Source organism: Sminthopsis crassicaudata, chromosome 3 (genome assembly GCF_048593235.1).
Source record: "Sminthopsis crassicaudata isolate SCR6 chromosome 3, ASM4859323v1, whole genome shotgun sequence".
NCBI lineage: Eukaryota > Metazoa > Chordata > Mammalia > Dasyuromorphia > Dasyuridae > Sminthopsis > Sminthopsis crassicaudata.
This window is the reverse complement of record NC_133619.1, coordinates 167,573,654-167,594,592: the sequence shown is the minus strand read 5'-3', so window position 1 is coordinate 167,594,592 and position 20,939 is coordinate 167,573,654. Positions and strand designations below refer to the sequence as shown.

General features: G+C 33.0%; 1 long non-coding RNA gene across 1 annotated transcript in view; it reads left to right on the top strand.

The window, feature by feature from the left end:
• Positions 1-8,748: 8,748 nt before the first annotated feature.
• LOC141560797 (uncharacterized) overlaps positions 8,749-20,939 on the top strand; it is a 91,988-nt gene continuing 79,797 nt past the window's right edge. The window contains exons 1-2 of the long non-coding RNA XR_012487816.1: positions 8,749-8,818; positions 9,247-9,309. This is a non-coding gene — a long non-coding RNA (uncharacterized LOC141560797). The remainder of the gene's footprint in view (positions 8,819-9,246; positions 9,310-20,939) is intronic.

Here is a 20,939-nt window from a genome sequence, read left to right as displayed (position 1 = left end):
GTTTTTATCAGTTAAGAACAATCAAAGAGTCCTAGACCTAGAGGTAGAAAAAAGCTGGCAGGATGTAATTTATTATCTGAAAAACACCAATGCTGGGCCAGTGAGATCCTGAAGAAACTTTATAAAGACTTTTAAGGGGATGGAATTCAGGCTGAAATGTTGAGGAGTCTTGAAAAGAAAAGTTAGACAAGCTGAATGTGGCTCATTATTCCACAGGGAATGCCAGAGTCTCTATCATATTCACAATCATAGTATCCAAAACATCTTATGAAGCTGGTGCCATTGATGGTGATAATTTGGACTACGTTTGTGAAGAAGGTTATTATATCTGGCTACCTACTAATAAGGGGGACCTTAACCTAGAGCTGCATCATGACATGACTCTGAAAACATGAAAATTTCTTCAAACTCTGCAAAAAAGAATTGTTGCAATGGCCCAATTTTCTATGGACCAATTTGTTTTCTAGAGTGGGATTCAACAGGAGGGGCACAAGGAGCAAGTCCTACTGGGGAAATCTCTTTGAAGAGGAGTTCTGACTCAACCTTTGGCTTACTGGCCAAAGTATTCTCAACATGTCAACTCTGTGTCGAACTACAAGATTCAGGATTTTTAAAAATCATTTTTCCATCCTACGTTTAACTGGAAAAGAAGCATATGATCTTTGGAAGAGTTGGTAATAGTTTTGACATCATTAGTCTAACAGAATGCAGAGAGTGACCCCAAAACCCAAAGAGGAGAGTCTAATTGAATTTGCCATGGTTTTTGTGAACTTATATGAAGAGAAAGATAGATTGCTGAACCTTAGCCTAGAAGGCATCACCTGTTAGACGTCTTAGACCTCTGGGGATAAAGGTAGTTCAGAGCCTGGAGCAGGCCTTTCTAAGGATGTAGGGTTAGGGAAACATTATTGTAAAGGTGCCAGTTTGAAGAGTCAGGGGACCAAGAGAAGGAGTGCATAATACTGAAATAAAGCAGAATTCTTTTTTAACGGAGAAAAAGAGGGAGGGAGGAAGGAGGAAAGAAGGAAGAAGAGAAGGAAGAAGAAAGGGAGGGAGGAAGAAGAAAAAGAAAAAGAAAGAAAGAAAGAAAGAAAGAAAGAAAGAAAGAAAGAAAGAAAGAAAGAAAGAAAGAAAGAAAGAAAGAAAGAAAGAAAAAGAAAAAAGAGAAAGAAGAAAAATAAATAATGGGTAAGTTTAATGTCAGATTAAAGAATTAATTTGTTTGACAGTGGAAAGCCATTGAAGACTTTTGAACAAATGAATGTCATAATCAGAATTGTGCTTTATGGAGATTGATCTGTTATGCATAAAATGGTATTTGAAAGACATAAGACTGAAAGTATGAAAGGACAGTGCCATTTTCCACATCTCAGTATTGAGATTGCCTTTTCATTTACTTTTTAATCTATTTAATATTTTATTATATGTGTACATAATTCTTCCTAGAAAGAATGTGGTTGTTTCATTTTTGGTTTTGTATCCTAAAGCCCATTACAAAGCCTGGTACACAGCAGACACTGAATAAATCCTTTTTGATTATTTGTCTAGGAAAAAAGATAATGAGTTTCTAATTTAAAATGTCATAAAAGCTATTTTGATATTGGCATTCCACTGACAGATTTGAATGTTTTTTTATTCTTTCTTTTTCCTCAACCTAATGACCTCCATCATGCTTTTCTCCCTCAGATTCAAATAGTGATCCATCTACACATACATACACACAAACATACACATATAGTAATATACAGCCCAATACTGCTTTGTCACTCTTTCTTATATCACTCTTTCTTTTCCAAAAAGATATATAAAGTTTCAACTTCTGAACAAAGTATGCCAGCCAGTATAGGATTAGTAAACAAGAAAATGAAGGGATGAATAAGAGAGGATTTGTGAAGTTAGAATCTATAGAATTTAATTAATAAGCATATGTAAAGATATTGAAGGAAATGGTAATGATTACAACAAAGTTTCAAATCTTGAAGACTGGAAAGATCATAGTACATTAATACAAATAAAGACATTAGGGGTGGGGTGAAGTGATTTTAAAAATAATGAGTTTGGTTTAAGATAAGTTATATGGATCACCTTTACAATTCATGGAACATGTTCACCAGGTGTTGATAAAGATTGAGTTATTGGCCAGATGAGAAAGGGCCAGGATAAGGAATATAGATTTGGGGAGTCATCGGAAAGGAAATGATTGGGCCTATGGACATTGGGAAAATAATAAAAAAAAAAGTATAGAAAGAAAAGAAAGGAGGTAAGAGCAGTATCTTGAAGGAGTAAACTAGGGTTAAGTAAGATTTATTTTAAAAAATACTGGCAATCAGAGATCGTTATACATGGCAACAACAAAATTATATGACGATTAATTCTGATGGACATGGCTCTCTTCAACAAGGAGATGATTAAAACCAATTCTAATTGTTCAGTGATGAAGAGAGGCATTTACACCCAGAGAGAGGACTGTGGGAACTGAATGTGGTTCACAACATAGCATTTTCACTCCTTTTGTTGTTGCTTGCTTGCATTTTATTTTGCTTTTTTTTTTTTAAACTAGTTTGATTTGATTTTTCTTGTGCGGCACAATAATTGTATAAATATATGCATACATTAGATTTAACATATATTTCCAACATGTTTAACATATATTGGACTACTTACTTGCTATCTAGGAGAGGGAGTGGGGGAAAGGGGAAAAAATTGGAACACAAGGTTTTGCAAGGGCTAATGTTGAAGAATTGTCCATGCATATGTTTTGAAAATTAAAAAAACTTTAATTAAAAATATACTGGCAATCTAAGGCTGAACAAATTGTGGCATATGAATATGAAGAAATTCTATATAAGAAAGGAGGAAAGAGAAAAATTTTAAAGGACAAAAAAGGGCTTGTATAGAGTTAATAAAATATAGAGTTAATAAAATCAGAAGAAAAACATTATCACATTAATAATATAAAAAAAGAAAAAAGGAGGCTTTTATAAATTGATAAAGAATGAAGTGAACAGAATTAGGAGAACTATTTTTAACATTTTGTAAAGAATAGCTTTAAGAGCTATAAGAACTATGATCAACTGAATACCCATATAGGATTACAACTAGATGAAGTATACCATCTCTCTCCTGGCAGAAAAGTTATAGATTCAGGATGTAGAAAAGGAGCGATATTTTTTGAACATGGCAAAAATGACTTTTATTTGACTATAAATATTTATTTTAAGGATTTTTTTTCTCTTTTTGAATGGAGTAATTCATACAGGAAAAAATATATTAGCAGTACAAGTAAGGTATTACACTGAACATATAGGAGAACCAATTTTTTTTTTCTTCCAAAGAAGTAACAAAGGCATGGAGAATAAGATATATAGAGACAGTTTAAGTTGGAAAGGAGAGATGGTGAAGAAATTTCCAGAGAACAATCTTTAAGTTTTCAATTTGTTGGGTCCTAATTTATCTGCAGAGAATGAGCAAGTTGAAGCTGTGCTTGAGAATTTGTGTTGGGGACAGATTACGTGAATAAGGAAATTGGGAATTGACAAGAAATAGGGTTATAGTTAAATAGTAAGTGGAAATCTATTCTTTCTGACTTTTACATTTGAATGAATCAATAGGTATGTCCAGACATACAAATTCCAACATGAATTTTCAGAATCTTTGAGGGAAATATAATATAGATATTAGGCATAGAGTTTGATATAGATATAGCTGTCAACTGTCCATTTAAATATAAATACAAATGATACAGACACAGATTAGATATAGATACATTTGGCAGATAGTTGACCTTAGTGAGAGGAAGAGCTGGGTTCAATTCAAATATAGGATCTGGCTCGTATTGGTTATGTGATCCTGAGCAAGTCACTTAATCTTTTAATGTTCTAGATCATACTCAGAAATTGAAAATTATAGAACAGTTGCAAATCTGCATTGATAGAACTTTTCTCATTAGAAGTTACATATGCTAATGAAATAGCAGATTCTTTCCACTAAAAAATGTTATGGATATAGATATACATTTAGATATCATTATACTATCTTATGCCACCTGATAGAATGTTAAGAATAAAATCAAATGCCTTAATAGATGACCATCCAAGTAAAATGAAATGGGCCAACAGATCAGAAAGTTCTGTCTCTTCCATTTAATTGAATGATCTGGAAAAAACTTCAACTAAAACTGAGCAGATTCAAAATCTTCATGTATTCATAAACTCTCCGGAATTTTACAGTAAAAATTTATGATTTATGATTCTAGATTTTAAATGAAGAAAATGTCTCCTCCCTCAAAAAATAAAGAGATAAAACTATGTAAGTTATACTTATAACACATTTACATTTTCATTATTTTGCAGAGCATCAAAATCCTATCTAATAAAGTTTCACATCATGCACAAATATGCTCTGTAGGTCAAGTTATAAAAAATCTGCAAAGGAAAAAAAACAACCTTATTTCAAGAGTTGATGAGTATACCTATTATCTTTGATATAAAAAATGGAGGCTTGAGGCTGACAGTTGAAAAGTGACTACTTTTGAATGTTGGTCCTAAAATAATTAACATCTTGTCTATATTTAGAAGATCACTTTGCATGAGTTTCCTGAGTTTAGAAGTGCTAGGTTTTTTGTTTTCTCTTTAAAACAATATTTGCAGCACCTTTATTTTAAAGCTTTCATTCACATCTTTAAAAAGTTGTTTTCATTCTTTGGCATTAATTCGAATGAAAAATGATATATAAGTGGATGTTTCTGCAACACATAACATAGAAACTGCCCTTCATATTGGAGCCTAATTTCCATGAAGAAAAAGAAAAAAAAAAAACCACAAAAAGAGAACTATAGCCCATTGAAGTTGAATCTCTCGAATGTCTCTTGTCCATTTATTTTAGACCTGTCTCTTACCAGTACAATTCTCATTGCCCCAGGCTGTGCCCCTTCTTGGAGAGTCACACATGGCACTTAGGCCTTCTAAAACATTCTTAAGAGCAGCACAGACTCTAATCTCTCCCAGGAGACCAAAAGAGTCCCATCTGTAACAATTTGAGCCCCTGTCAGCTTGAGGACCATAGAATTCAGTCACTTCCTAAACAGGGTCTCCCACATGTCACACTTTGCATTGCCATTGAGGCAAGTGGAGAGGTTATAATGCATTTTTGAGTCATATAGTGACAATACAAAATTAAATTCTATATTAATAGCTATTGCTACATCTGTTCCGTGCTGTGGATAGTGTTTCTGTGTCTAAAGGAAGACTGCATTCAACATCTCTTTCCAGTCAACTTTTCCAGAAATCATTTACAAGCTTTGCACATCTTTTTCTCTCCTTTCCTTTCCTTCCTTCAGATATTGAAGTCTTCCTTCAATACCTATAGTATTCTGTGACAGTTTTCTTCCTTAAAATCTTTGCAGTATTTTAACATCTCCATGTAGCTCTCTTCTTCTCTTTCTTTTCTAACTCCCAGCCCCTACAAAACCTTTAATATTATTTTCTCTTTTGTTTGTTTGTTTTTAATTTAAGGGGCCCTACAGCAGTATTATTCCCTTGGAGCATCAAAAACATCCGGTCCCGGGAAGCATTACTAAGAAGTTTCAGCATGTTGTAATGACCATAGACTGAAAAATAACCCACTAAATGATAATTTGCTACATTCTGTTACAATAACATGCTTTTTTCTATATGCATATATCAAAAAGAAATACAAGGATACTTTGCAGATCACTCAAATGGCAGATAAAGCAGAAATTAGCTTTCCTCTATGTGTCCTTCCTCTTCTCCCCCTCTGATTGCTCACCCATCCCCCACACCACCATCTGTACTAGAGTCTGTGGTAGATTTCTCTATTAACAAAGCCCTACCCATTCGGCCTATTGATTCTGCTTTAATTCACCCCCCTGCCTCCCTCCTTCTTTCCCTCTTCCCCTTTCCCTCCCTGCCTAGAAGGAGCAATTCATATGGCTGATTCCTTTGTCTCCTGAGTTATGGTTTGGGAAACATGTCCTCTCTTTCATAGTTCATTGGGGAGATTCTGAGGCCAGTATAAGTATTAGTGTAGGCTGTCAAACTTTCATTAAAGCTCTGGATGAAGAGACAAATTCTCAGCTTTCTCCGGCCATGTTTCCCCTGCTGTTTCAGGCAATTTTGTAATGGAGAATTCACTTGAGTTCATATGTAGGGAGAAAAAATAGGAAAGCCCTTCCCAGAATATTGCAGCTTATTAGCAAACATTGTGCTTCACTCTATGCTCAGTGTTTCATTAAAAAATTAATGCCTGTGGAATGAGTTTTCAATACAAAATTACACAGAGGTGAATTTCTTATTTTATTTTAAAAACATTACTCTCCTCAATAATTTATACTTCTTCCCCCTTTGGTCTCACTAAATATTAAATAGGATAAAGTTAAAGATTAGAAAACTAAATGTAGGCTTTATTCTCCCAAAGGATCTATATTTTCATTGCTACTAACTTACTTGAACATTTTTAGAAGTGGCACATGTGGCAGATGTGAGCCAGCAGGTGTTTGTGTTTGTGTGTGTGTGTGTGTGTGTGTGTTTCTACTTAGTTTGAATCTACTGAATAAATGCGTTAATGTATAGGATGTGTTTAACCTGTGAGGAGCTGACAGAAACTCATAGATTACACATTTTGGAAAACAAGATAGGGACATACAAATGGAAAGTAAAGGACAATTCATCCCCAAGCCTTGTCTACTTACTACAAAGGGAAAGTCAGAGTTAGCATTTAGTGAATGACTTTGGTCAGTGTAGGCAGAATGCTTGAATAATTTTAGGCCATATTCTAATGAAACATTCAATTCTTCACAAAAACCTCCACCTCTTCCTTTAATTATTAGGGTAATTGAAAGATTTGGGGAATTTTTTTCTCTTAACAATGCCTGCCTTTTGATTATTATGGTTATTTAAAGTTATATATATATATATTTTTTTAAACCCTTGGTATCCAATTTATACTGTATTTTTTCATACAAGAGAGACATTATGGTTTATGCTGAATTTATCATATTAATATATGTAACTTAAATCTAAAATAGGCAGCTGGTCCCTTTCAATTCCAAATCTATTGACCTTTGATTTTATATACTTTATTTATAATGACAAAACTCCTTTCTATTATATCATAATGACAATAATTCGTATTTACCCTATCCTTTACAATTTACAAAGTTGTGTCTTCACAACTGTATGAGGTGGTCAGTACAAGCACAATCATATTCATTTTACAGATGAGGGAACTATGTGCTTATTGACCTGGATACATGGTGTGCTTTTAGAGAAAGTATATTTGGTTTTGAAGTATCTAATTTCTTTTTTAGAGTTGGGAACGTTATCTATATAGATGTAAGCATGTGTGCATGTGTTGGAGATTTAGATCTATAATTTTCTGGGTGTGGAGAACTCCCAGAGCAGAATTTACCCTGACTGATGCATATAAACAACTGCTCGTGTCTTAGAGTATTACAGAGAGTATAAATGACTTATTGATGGTCAAAAAGCCAGCCTATTTTAGAGACAGGTCTTAGTCCCAAATCTGCTTGTTTTCAAGGCCAGACCTCTTTTCAATATTTCAAATTGCCTCTTCAATATATCAGATAACAATAGAAAATGCTTGTTCTCAAATTTCCTGTAGGAACATAACCGATAAAGCTGAGAAATTTTACTTTTCAAGTTCAAAAACAAACATTAGAAAAAAGGCTCATTGAAGGTCAGAACTATGTGGTAGTAACAAATCTGAATCCAGCCACCAACCAATATGCCAACTTATTAGAAGAGATTAAAGTCTCACATATCTGGATTCAACCTTCTGTTTAGGGAACTTCTATAAACAAGCTAGTAATGTCATCACCAGGGAAACAAACAAGTGGAATTGATGCATGACTTCCCCCTGAGTGCATCTGTGCTACCTAGTATAGGCATTGGTGATGCTGTCTATTTAAACAGCTTTCCCTGACTCCCCTTTCCCATATCATCCCCAACCCTCCTGTACAGATACTGCCATTTTTGTAACTATGAAATAAAGGTTGTTGATGGCTTGGCATATAGTTCATTTACAAGGTGATATAAACTGTGGGCTGTAGGTTTAACTTGCAATATGATGGAAATGTTAATTTGTGACACACATCCTGCTTTCATGTTTTATTAATGACATCTGCAACATATTTGCAAGATATTTTACATAATATGTTAATTTACTAAAATGAGAAGGAAGGGGGTGATAATTGCACATGAAATTAGCACTCACTCTGTCTACGCCAAAGCTAAATACATAGTATTTCCGTACACCTTGTTAGGGATATGACATACTACAGATTTGGTAAATAGGATGATGATGAACTCATTTTTCAGGAAGTGAACTTAGACTCTTCCACTCTGGAGTTGAACATGAAACAATAGACTCAATTAAAAACTAATACTTTGGATGAACTGAACAACCAATGTATTCATAGATATACATAGATTTATTTATTTATTTTTAAAAATATAGTACTATTGGCTCTTCCAAAGAAATGAAATCTGGCATTGTCTCTTCCATAAGACAGAACATCTTATGAATTTCATTATCTCAGAGTAATGGTCCTGGTATCTTGGAATTTGAATATGCCATGTTTTTCATCTCATTTATTTATTTATTTATTTGTTTATTTGCTTGTTTATTTATTTATTTATTTATTTGTTTGTTTGTTTGTTTGTTTATTTATTTATTTGTTTGTTTGTTTATTTTTCTGCTTTATTTTCTATAGAGATTTACCACATCAGGGCTGGGACTTGGCAGAGGTAATTTGAGAATCATCTCAAGAAAACAAATGGTGAGAAGATCCAGATCATCCAAATCTCTTGTTGTGTCATAAAACCAAAGTTGAAGGCTGCAGCATGCTTCTTTAATCTCTAGACTTGCAAAAATATACATTGTATACATAGATGCTTGTATACATAGATGCCTTCCTCCATTTCCTTATTTACAAAATGAAGATTACTATAACAACTGACTCCCAGAGTTGTGAAAGCCAAATAAGATATTTGTAAATTGCTTTGCAAAACTGAAGGTATTATTATATAATACTAGATTAATATAATTAATTATATTAATTTTATAATAATATGATGCTATTATATAAAAACTAGACTTAAAGTATATATAAGCACCATTTTAAAATTATTATAACTAGATATTCCTACCTATTTCTTGTTTCAAAAAAATGTTTGAAGTATATATAATATGAATGTCTTTTTGTAGCTTTCATTACTGGTGGAATTCACTTTCTTCCCAAGTGTCAATGAAGAAGGATACAAGAGGAAGGTGAGTTATCAGGATATAGCCTGATTTGAGAATGGTTTACAAGTCAAGTGATTGCCTTTCTTCAAGAGCGATACAATAGAAGCTGGAGACAAGGTAGTGTGGTGCTTAACTTGGAAATAAAATTATTTGGTCATATGACCTTGAACTTGGATCTCTCTGAGGAGGTGATTGGCCCTCCATTTCCACTCCATCTCCACAGAAATCTTCAAGCAAACTCTTTGGAGTTTGTAGAAGTTATTCTCTGTCAGTTATGCATTGGACTAGAGGGCCATTGAGGTTCCTTCAAATTAAGAGATTTTGTGAAAAAAAGATATAGTAATGCAAATACTATAATCTGCCTCAAATAGTTGATGTAAAGTTGATATAAAGGAAGTATTTTGTGAAAGTGCTATTGAAAGTTGTTATTCCTAATGAGTTTTCTATGAAGATCAAATGGGATAGTGTATATTAAATAATTTGGATGTAATATATGTGCACAAATTTATATTCTTCATATAAATGTACATCAATATAATGTGCATATGTTTATATAGATGTGCATATGTCAGTCAACAAACATTTATTGAATACCTACTATGTGTCATGTACTGTGCTAAGCTCTAGAAACTGCTATCTTATAGGTTTCCTGGCATCTTCAAACCTGTTAGGCCTTTCAGTTTTCTGGACATTCCATCTCATGAAGCTCATTAACCTAAGACACAACAGAATGAGCCACAATGAGCTCCTGTATTTATCAAATCCGTATTAGTGGAATGGGACCAACAGCCTCTCCCCTTCCTAATTTTTGGGAGGAGGCAAAAAGAAAGAGAAGCAAGCAGCTCACACCTTCAGCTCCCAAGGCCATCAGTTAGGTTTTTTTTTTTTTTTTTTTGCTGCCAATTAGAGATCTCTTCATCACTATTGCTCAGCCCTGAGCAATACATTGCCAAAAGTAGGCTTCTCCTAAATTTCCATGTGATAGACTGGAACCAAATATGAAATCTCTATTCACTCCCTGTGTAACCTTGTACAAAAGGCAAATCTAAGCATGCATTATGTCAAACTGGAGTGTTGGATTAGTTCCTAAATTTCCTCCAAATGTATGAGTTTATTATTCTAAGTTCTGCTTTTTGACACTGCTCTCACATCTTTTCAGGATCTTTCCCCAGAAAGAAGATCCTGGACTACCTACAACATCTATTGTTAGACCTTGATATAAACAAAATATTTTCCTTCTTAACATGAAAATAAATCAGGTTCCATAAGAATGGAATATGTATAACCTTAAACAGAAAAGATGGCATTATAATAGCATGATTATCATCATCTTTCAAAAGTTTGGTTAACAATTTCAAGTTTCATTTTTTAAATCTCTATACTTCCATTTCCAATCAAAATCTGAAACACCCAAAATATTATCAGAGAATAATACTGTTCTTTTGGTATTTCTAAACCCTGCTTGGTAAGTGCTTGGTACAGGGAAAATACCTTTTAGCTGAGGCTCTTGTGTTTTTAAAGTCAGTGTTATCCAGAGCTACTTTTACATATTTTAGAAGCAGATATGATTGAAAAAAAAGAGTACTTTGAGAAGATGGGGAAGGAGAATAGAAAAGATAAAATCAATTAAAAGTTAAAAGCTTAATAACATGGGTATTTTGGGAAAAAAATAGAAAGCAAAATCAAAGCTATGGATTGATGATAGATGGATACATATATCTTTATCTATGAAAAAAGATAATTCTATCAGAGAAAAAAATTTCTATGTATGTTAAATGTAAAGATAAAAAGAATTAGTGCTAGTTATGTTGGAGATGTGAATTGATCTAACTATTTATTCCGAAAAGTAATTTGGTATTATGCTAAAAAAAATCTTTAAAATGCCCATGATCTTTGACCTAGTGTATCCACTGTCGGGAATATATATTGAGGAAATCAAACACAGAAAAATCCTTATATATGAAGATATTTATAGGATTTTTTTTTGTAATAGCAAGGAACTAGAAACAAAGTGGAATGGTTAAAGCAATTATTTCTAAAGATAGTGAGATGTTATATACCAAAAGAAATTACAAATATAAAGGATTAAGAGAAAGGCTAAAAGACTTATGTGAACAAATACAGAGTGAAGTTAATAGATGCAAGAATACTATAAACAGTGACTACAGCCATATAAATGTAAGTAACAATAATATGAATCTGAATGCTGTATGATTATAATGACCAAATTTGGAGGAAATTCACCCTTCATAGGAAAGGTGAGGACCGGGCATGTAAAATGATGTCAGATGCTACATATGCTGTCATATAATAGATTTTTCTGATGAAATTTAAAAATTTTTTCTTTTAAAAAACTTTAGTTACAAGGCAAGTTCTGATGATTAGAGGGTGTTGGGTGTATTATATTCACAACTGAATTTGATGTAAAAATAAAAGGGAACAAGAAAATCAAAATTTTCTAAAAAAAAAAAAGAAAATATCAAATTTATAAAATCTTCATTTCTTCATCCCTTCTTTCCTTATTTCCTTTATTCACCCTCTCATTCTCTTTCCTTCCTTCCTACCTTCCTTCCTTTTTCCCCCTTATCGTTCCTCTTTCCTTTTTCCTTCCCCTTCCCCTCTCTTTATCCTTCCTGTCTCCTTCCCTTTCCCCCTCTCAGTATCAGAGACTGCTTTGTTGTCCTAAAATGAGCATACAAAGGCTTAGTCATATGTGTATATAAATTACATATAGAATATGTTATATATGCATGTATACATATTATCTAGATAGATATAGATAATATAGTATAGCTAAAGATTCAATAGCAAAGATACAATCTGGGTTTATGATTGCCTTGGTGTAGACAACTCCCAGTAAGAAAGCTCTCTCTGTTAGAGCATATGAACAGCTTTTTTTCAAATTATAGTTTTAGAGAGTCACCTGGGATACTGAAAACCTGGGATTTTCTGCACAGGGCCATACACACAACCATGCATCAGAAGTAGATTTGGAGCAAGGATCCTCTATATTCACATTCCATAGCTATTTCTCATTCTCTCTCTCTCTCTCTCTCTCTCTCTCTCTCTCTCTCTCTCTCTCTCTCTCTCTCTCTCTCTCTCTCACACACACACACACACTCTCTCTCTCTCTCTCTCTCTCTCTCTCTCTCTCTCTCTCTCTCTCTCTCTCTCTCTCTCACAAAAAGTTTGTGGGTGTGGGAAGATATTCCAAAGACAAATATGTCAACCAGAATATGACTTAGAAAATTAGTCCAAGGGAGATACCTGAAGTACTTACAAGGTACTTTATTTGGCTAGGGGAATATAACTGGTAAATGTCAGAAGTAGCATTTGAACACATTTCCTCTTGACTCCAATCTTAGAACAATATTGACTCATACAAATTTGCTATGTAAAAGCAGAAACCTACTCTTCAGCTGAGTTCCCAAGGAAATTTTAGTAGCAATAGTTTACAATGGTATATTGAACTCAATATATTTCACTTTTAAAGCTTGTCATAAGAAAATATGTTAGTTTTTTTTTTTTTTTTCAAAGCTACAGCAATATAGATCTTTATAATGACATGGGGGTGGCAGTGGAAAGAATTTTAAAATATAATTAGTTCAAAGCAAGTCAGTGATGAAAAGGAAAAATGCTGTCTCCTTCAATTATTGCAGTTTCTTTTAACTTTGTTTTAAACAAACAAAAGTATCTCACAACAAATAAGTTAATAAGATTCAGGGAATTTCTTTTGGTTACATTATTTTGAATATAGTAGACCAGAATGTCTGTAGGAAATTTAAAACAACAACAAAAACATTTTATTCGCCAGATTTCTTACATTAATTCTTTCTGAGTAAAATTCAAAACCCATTTGGGGCCTCTGACAGAGCTTTTACATTAAGTATGTGTTTTTCCCTCTATTGAATTTATTAATGTGGTGGTAAACAAAAGATATTTACTTGAAGCTTTATTAAATAGTTTGTAATGTGTTTTCAGTGTGGTGAATAATTTGCGTTATTTTTACCACAAAATTATCAAAAATGACTTGTCAGCCAGTCTAAATACTCTTGATGGTGAGTTTCAGTCACCCTCTGGTTCCTCTGTTCCAAGATACAACATGGATTGCCTCGAAAACAGCTTCCAGTCTAACAAAACAAGAGTTTATGATTCACTTTTAGACTTTGTTCCTTAACTAACTTGTTTATGCCAGAAAACAGTTTTCTAAGACTTGTATACTCAGCAGTATCTGTGTGCTTCTGTTTATACTCCCTTTTCACTCCTGTTTATGACTTTGGAGCACATAATATATAAATCCACAGATAGATGTTGAAAAGCCAGCTGATCCAATAATAGTTGTAGTGGTGGTAGTTTCTTCCTTCCTCAGCTCCTTCCCCTTTTCAACTAGAATATGTACAGGAATACTTGCAAGCACATAAACTAGAGAGTTAGCATTCTCAAACATCAGATTTCAGTAGGAATCATAGACCTAAAGCTGAAAAGGAATTTAGAGGCTTTATAATCCCCCCATTTTATAAACAAGGAAACTGAGGCCAGAAAGAATTAACTCATATTTTTCTTTTTTTTTTTAATAGTATTTTTATTTCCAAATACATGGCAAGATAGTTTTCAATATTCACCTTTACAAAACCTTGTGATCCAATTTTCTTTTCCTCTCCCCTCTCTACCTTCCTCTTCTAGACAGCAAGCAATCCAATAGAGGATTAACTCACTTTTTCAAGTTTGTACAACTGATATGCAATAAAGCTAGAATTTAAATTCAGATTCTCACTTTTCAAATCTCTTTGTACTCTTCCAGAAGTCATAGTATTTAATTGTACTCTGAGAATGAATGATTATAGTTCAATTTGTGATCTAGATTTCACTTAGAATAGCAAAGATATTTTGATATTCTTATCCATAGTTGTTGTTTTTTTAATTTCCTACTTATTAAGGGCAGAAATTGTTGAAAGTAAGTCTTTGTATCCCTACATCTAGCATGGCATATGGTCTGTTGTAAAAACTTCATTAATATTTGCTGAACTGAACTGAATTTCCCTCTTCATTCCCTATTATTCATTCTATACTATCTTCATATGGTTAATATTCTCTTTCTTATTTTCATAAAGTAAATAAGTGTCTATCACACAGTCCCATCCTAAGTTTCTGGCTAAAGCACCCTTGATTAGAACTTGAAGGACCTGAGTTTGAAATCTGGTTTTGGGGGCAGCTAGATGGTATACCAGCCCTGAAGTCAGGAGGATATATATTCAAATTCAGACTGAGACACTTATCACTTATTTGTTGTATGAGCCTGAGCAAGTCACTTAACCCCAATTGCCTTAAAAAAAAAAAAAAGAAAAAAAAAAAAAAAGAAATCTGGTTTCTCTACTCTGTGACCTTTTACAAGTCACTTCAGACATCTGGATCTCAGTTACCCTATCTGTAAAATAAAAGATAGGAATGAATGACCCTTAAAGTTTCATCAGTTTTTGATCCATGTTTCCTACAATGCTATATAAAGTAGAAGAGTGTCATGAAAATGAAGTTGAATTTGTAGGTTCCTTTTCTGACTTTCTAAACAAATAGAAAGGAATGAAAAAGGGGGTTGGGGAAAATAAGTTGTATGTACCTTCCTTTTCTTGAAAATCTGAAGTGCAAAAAAAAAAAAAAAAATAGAAGAAAAGAAATACTGAAAAATAGCAATGGATTGTACTCCCTATCATTGAATCAGGGGATAATGAATTGATAATCCATTGAGTTCAACTAATCAATTATATCCATATTTGTTGACATTGAGGTACAATGACAGTATTGTTCTGTGACTTTCAACTCTATCCAGACTTATTGACAGAGTTATGTTCTATGTGTGCAAGGTTCCAGTTCATAGCCTTAACTGGTTATAAACTATTCAGGTAACTGATTAGAAAAGGAATTCAACTCCTTTTGAAATTAAATCTTCATGTCTGATCAAAACTTGAGTTTTGGAATAAGTTAAATAAAGTGAACTAATTCTGTCTGTCACTGAATACTGTTTTGCCAACTACATGTAATCAGGTATTACCTACCATGTTTAGTTGGTTGAAGACAGGAATAAAGTTGAGTTTAGGCAAAACGGTGCAGTGGTGAGGTGGGTAATGGGAGTTGGTCTCTGGTGCCTATCATATTTTATTGTTGTCCATTTATGCCATCAATCTTTTCCTCTTGATGTATTCTGATGGAAGTGGATATCTTCAACATAGAGAAGAGCTAATCCAATTCCACTTGATCAATGATAGACAGAATCAGCTACATCCAGAAAAGGAACACTGGGAAATGAGTGTAAATTGTGAGCATTGTTTTTGTTTTTTTGTTTTGTTTTGTTTTGTTTTGTTTTGTTTTGTTTTGTTTCTCTTCCCAGATTATTTTTACCTTGCGAATACAATCCTTCCTTTGCAACAACAACAACAACAACAAAATTGGGTTCTGCACATATATATTGTACCTAGGATATACTACAAGATATTTAATATGTATGGGAATGCCTGCCATCTAGGGGAGGGAGTGAAGTGAAGGAGGGGAAAAACTCGGAACAGAAGGGAGTACAAGGAAGGGATAATGTTGTTTAAAAAAAAAAAAAAAATTACCTATGCATATGTACTGTCAGAGAAAATGTTATAATTATAAAAATTAATAAAAAACAAAATTTTAAAAATTAATTAATTAATTAATTAATTAAAGAAAAATCTTTTCCTCTTTCAACAATGTTTTTCACCTTGCCTACTTTTTTTTTTTTTAATTAAACCTTTTTATTTTCAAAACATGTTTTATATATCACTTTCAGCATTCACCCTTGGAAAACCTTGTGTTCCAATTTTTTCCTCTCTCTTCCCCTCACCCCTCTCCCTAGAGGCAAGTAATCCAATATATGTTAAACATGTGCAATTCATATATATATATATGTATACATATATATATATATATATATATATATATATATAAAATCTTGCTGTACAAAAAACATCAGATCAAAAAGGAAAAAAAATGAAAGAAAACAAAATGCAAGCAAACAACAACAAAAAAGTAAAAATACTATGTTGTGATCCACACTTAGTTCTTCTCTCTGGGTGCAGATGGCTCTCTTCATCACAAGGTGGCCTGAATCATCTCATTATTGAAAAGAGCCACATCCATCAGAATTAATCATCATATAATCCTCTATTGTCATGTACAATGATGTCCTGGTTCTACTTACTTCACTTAACATTGGTTCATGTAAGTTTTTCCAGGGCTCTCTGAAATCATAACATAAAAAAGGATCTAGAGGTGGAAAGGAAATTAATTGTTCCAGAAAAAGGGAAAAGTGGAGGTAAAAAAAAAGGGAAACTACATCTCATGAGTAGGCAAAGGAAACCTATTATATCTGGGGGAAAGAAGGGAGGGGGATATTATAGTGTGAATCTTACTCTCATCAGAATTGGCTCAAAGAGAAAATATTAGACATATTCAGTTTACAGAGAAACTTCTCCCACCTCATTGAAAAGTGGGAGGGGAAAAGTGAAAAAATGGAAAGGGTAGGATAAATAGAAGGGAATACAAAAATTGAAAGGGAAAAATTTAAGAAAAGAAGAGGGATTCTAAGGGGGGACTCCTAAAGAGGGAGGGCTGCATGAAGCAAGTGGTACTCATAAGTTTAATACTGTGGAGGGGGGTAAGGGGAAAAAAGAAAAAGAAAAGCATAATCTGGAGTTAACAAGATGGCAGGAGATACAGAATTAGTCATCTTAACCATAAAGGTGAATGGGGTAAACTCTCCCATAAAGTGGAGACAGATAGCAGACTGGGTTAAAAGCCAGAAGCCTACAATATCTTGTTTACAGGAAACACACTTTAAGCAGGGTGATGCATAGAGAATAAAGGTAAAAGATTGGAGCAGAATCTATTAAGCTTCAGGTGAAGTCAAAAAAGCAGGGGTAGCCATCCTGATCTCAGATCAAGCAAAAGCAAAAATCAATCTAATTAAAAGAGATAAGGAAGGGCACTATATCTTGCTAAAGGGCAGCATAGATAATGAAGCAATATCAATACTAAACATATATGCACCAAGTGGTATAGCATCTAAATTCCTAAGTCCTACCTCTTTAAATCCTTTCTTATTTATTTTGTGGTTTGATTTGTCTACTTCTGAGAGTGCAAGGTTGAGATTTCCCACTATTATAGTTTTGCTATTTCTTTTTATAGTTCTCTTAACTTCTCCTTTAGGAATTTAGATGCTATACCACTTGGTATAGAAGTTGTATAACTTTCAGCATTCACCCTTGGAAAACCTTGTATAGTTGTTGATTTGTATAGAAAGTGTTTTGTAGTTTTGCTCATACATTTTCTGACTTTCCCTTGGCAGATAGATTCCCAAATATTTTATACTATCCATGGTTATGGTATGATCTCTTGGTTCTGCTCATTTCACTTAGCATTAGTTCCATGTTAAGTCTCTTTTGGCCTCTCTGAAATCATCCTGCTGGTCATTTCTTACAGAACAATAATATTCTATAACATTTATATATCACAATTTACCCAGCCATTCTCCAATTGATGGGCATCCATTCAACTTCCAGTTTTTAACCACTATAAAGAGGGCTGCCACAAATATTCTTGCACATACAGGTCCCTTTCCCTTCTTTAATATCTCTTTGGGATATAATCCCAGTTGTAGCACTGCTGGATCAAAGGCTATGCACAGTTTGACAACTTTTTGAGCATAGTTCCAAATTGCTCTCCAGAATGGTTGGATCCATTCATAACTCCACTAACAACGCATCAGTGTCCCAGTTTCCCCATATCCCCTCCAATATTTGTCATTATCTTTTTCTATCATTTTAGCTAATCTGAGAGGTGTATACTGGTATCTCAGAGTTGTCTTTTTATTTGCACTTCTCTAATCAATAATGATTTGGAACACCTTTTCATATAGTATAAATAGTTTCAATTTCATCATCTCATAATCGTCTGTTCATATCCTTTGACCATTTATCAATTGGAGAATGGCTTGATTTCTTATAAATTTGAGTGAATTCTCTATATATTTTGGAAATCAGGTCTTTATCAGAACCTTTAACTGCAAAGATGTTTTCCCAGTTTATTGCTTTCCTTATAATCTTATCTGCATTCGTTTTGTTTGTACAAAAAACTTTTTAACTTAACATAATCAAAATTTTCTATTTTGTGATCAATAATGATCTCTAGTTCTTCTTTGGTCACAGATTCCTTCCTTCTCCACAGGTCTGATAGGTAAACTATCCTAAGTTCTTCCAATTTATTTATAATCTCATTCTTTATGAATGAACCCATTTTGATCTTATGTTGGTGTACAGTGTTAAGTGTGGGTCAATGCCTAGTTTCTGCCATACTAATTTCCATTTTTCCCAGCTGTCTTTGTCAAATAGTGCATTCTTATCCCCAAAGTTGGCTGTCTGAGGATTTTTAATTTGTTCCTTTTCTAGCATTTTTAGTTGCAAGCCCAATTCATTGACTTTCTCTTTATTTTATGCAAGTAGGCCCCTAGACATATTAATTTTCCCCTTATTACTGTTTTGGCTGCATCCCACACATTTTGTATGATGTTTCATTATTGTCATTTTCTTGGGTGAAGTTATTAATTATGTCTATGATTTGCTGTTTCACCCAATCATTCTTTAGTATGAGATTATTTAGTTTCCATTTATTTTTTGGTCTATTTTCCCCTGGCTTTTTATTGAATGTAATTTTCATTGCATCGTGGTCTGAAAAGGATGCATTTACTATTTCTGCCTTACTGCATTGGAATTTGAGTCTTTATGTCCTAATATATGGTCAATTTTTGCATAGGTTCCATGAACTGCCGAGAAGAAAGTGTGCTCCTTTCTGTCTCCATTTAATTTTCTACTAAAAAGCAATTAGAAATAATCCACAAGTTTAGCAAGGTTGTAGGATACAAAACAAAATACAGTACAATAATCATCAGCATTTTTATACATCACTAACAAAATCCAATAACAAGAGATACAAAGAGAAATTTAATTTAAAATAACCATGGATAGTATAAAATATTTGGGAATCTATCTGCCAAGGGAAATTCAGGAACTGTATGAGCAAAACTACAAAACACTTTCTATACAAATCAATTCAGACCTAAATAATTACAAAAACATCAAGTGCTCTTGGATAGATCAAGAGAATATAATAAAGATGACATATTACCTAAAGTAATCTATTTATTCCCAAGAAACTATTTTCATGACCTAGAAAAAATAACAACAAAATTCATCTGGAAGAACAAAAAGTCATGAATTTCAAGGAACTAATGAAAAAAAAAAAATCAAATGAAGGTGGCCTAGCTGTATCTGATCTAAAACTATATTATAAAGCAGTGGTCACCAAAACTATTTGGTATTGGCTAAGAAATACATTAGTTGATCAGTGGAATATATTAGGTTCACAGGACAAAATAATCAATAATTATAGCTGTCTATGGAAGAGGGTGAAGGTAAAGGAAGGAAAAAAATTTGGAACATAAGGTTTTCCAAGGTGAATATTGAAAACTATCTATGCACATGTTTTGAAATTATCTATTATTTAAGAGAAAGAGAGAGTAAGAGAGAGAGAAAAGAGGAGAGAGATCAAATTTGCTGTTGTCTATATGCTCTGATGTGTCATTATTAGCTATATCTTTTTTTTTTTCAATTTCTGTCTGTCTCAGTTTCCCTTTCTTCTCCCCTCTTTCCTTCTTTATCTCTCTGTATCCTCCTGTCACTGGATCAAAATAAAGAATTGAACTTCAGAATTTTACTGTCTTCATTGAACAGATTTGAAGAAATAAAATAATTTAAAGCTGGAAAAAATTTTTTTGTTTCCTGCCTTCAATTTTAAATGTAAGGGAATAACATATTTTCTATTTTTCTTACATATACATATATTTGTATATGTTCATAAATATACATTTGTATACACATGCATACATACACATATGTGTGAGACTAAAAACTAAATGAAGTTGAGAAAATCAGTGTTGCAAAGGGGAAAGAATATGAAACATTGAAATAGGAGACCATTCTTAAAATCTATATCATCTACCAGTTATGTGACCTTGGATAAGTCTTTTAAGGTACTTAAGTCTTTTTTGTTATCTATTTTGTCATCTATCACATAAGAACAATACTGTCTGCATGTATAGCTTTGTTATGGAGCAAACACGAAAAAAATCTTAAAGTATTAAAGAAATTTGAGTTATAAGGTAAGCTATTTTACTCATAAGATCTTTAATCAATGGATTTGTTTTTAAACTAAATGCTCCTTATCAGAGGGAAATGTTTCACTCTCAAATAACTAAGGAAAAACAGCTTGCTTATAATGAAGATTTTTGTAGCATATCATATTGAAATGATGAATCTCCTAATATGTAATCATTATCCATTCATTTAACCAGTTTTAAGATTATCTAATGAACACAGTTCTCTTTTCCTTTTCCTGGGTAGCAATATTATATATACTTGCATTTATTCAAATGCTATATTAATAAAAATGCTTAAATTCAGATTGACCTCATTCCTTTCTTTTCAACCCCAATTAATATGAAATAATGAGGATTTTATTACATTTAAATTCATTGAAGCTAACAAAAGAAAATGCAAAGAAGGAGCTAACAGGCAGAAAGTTGT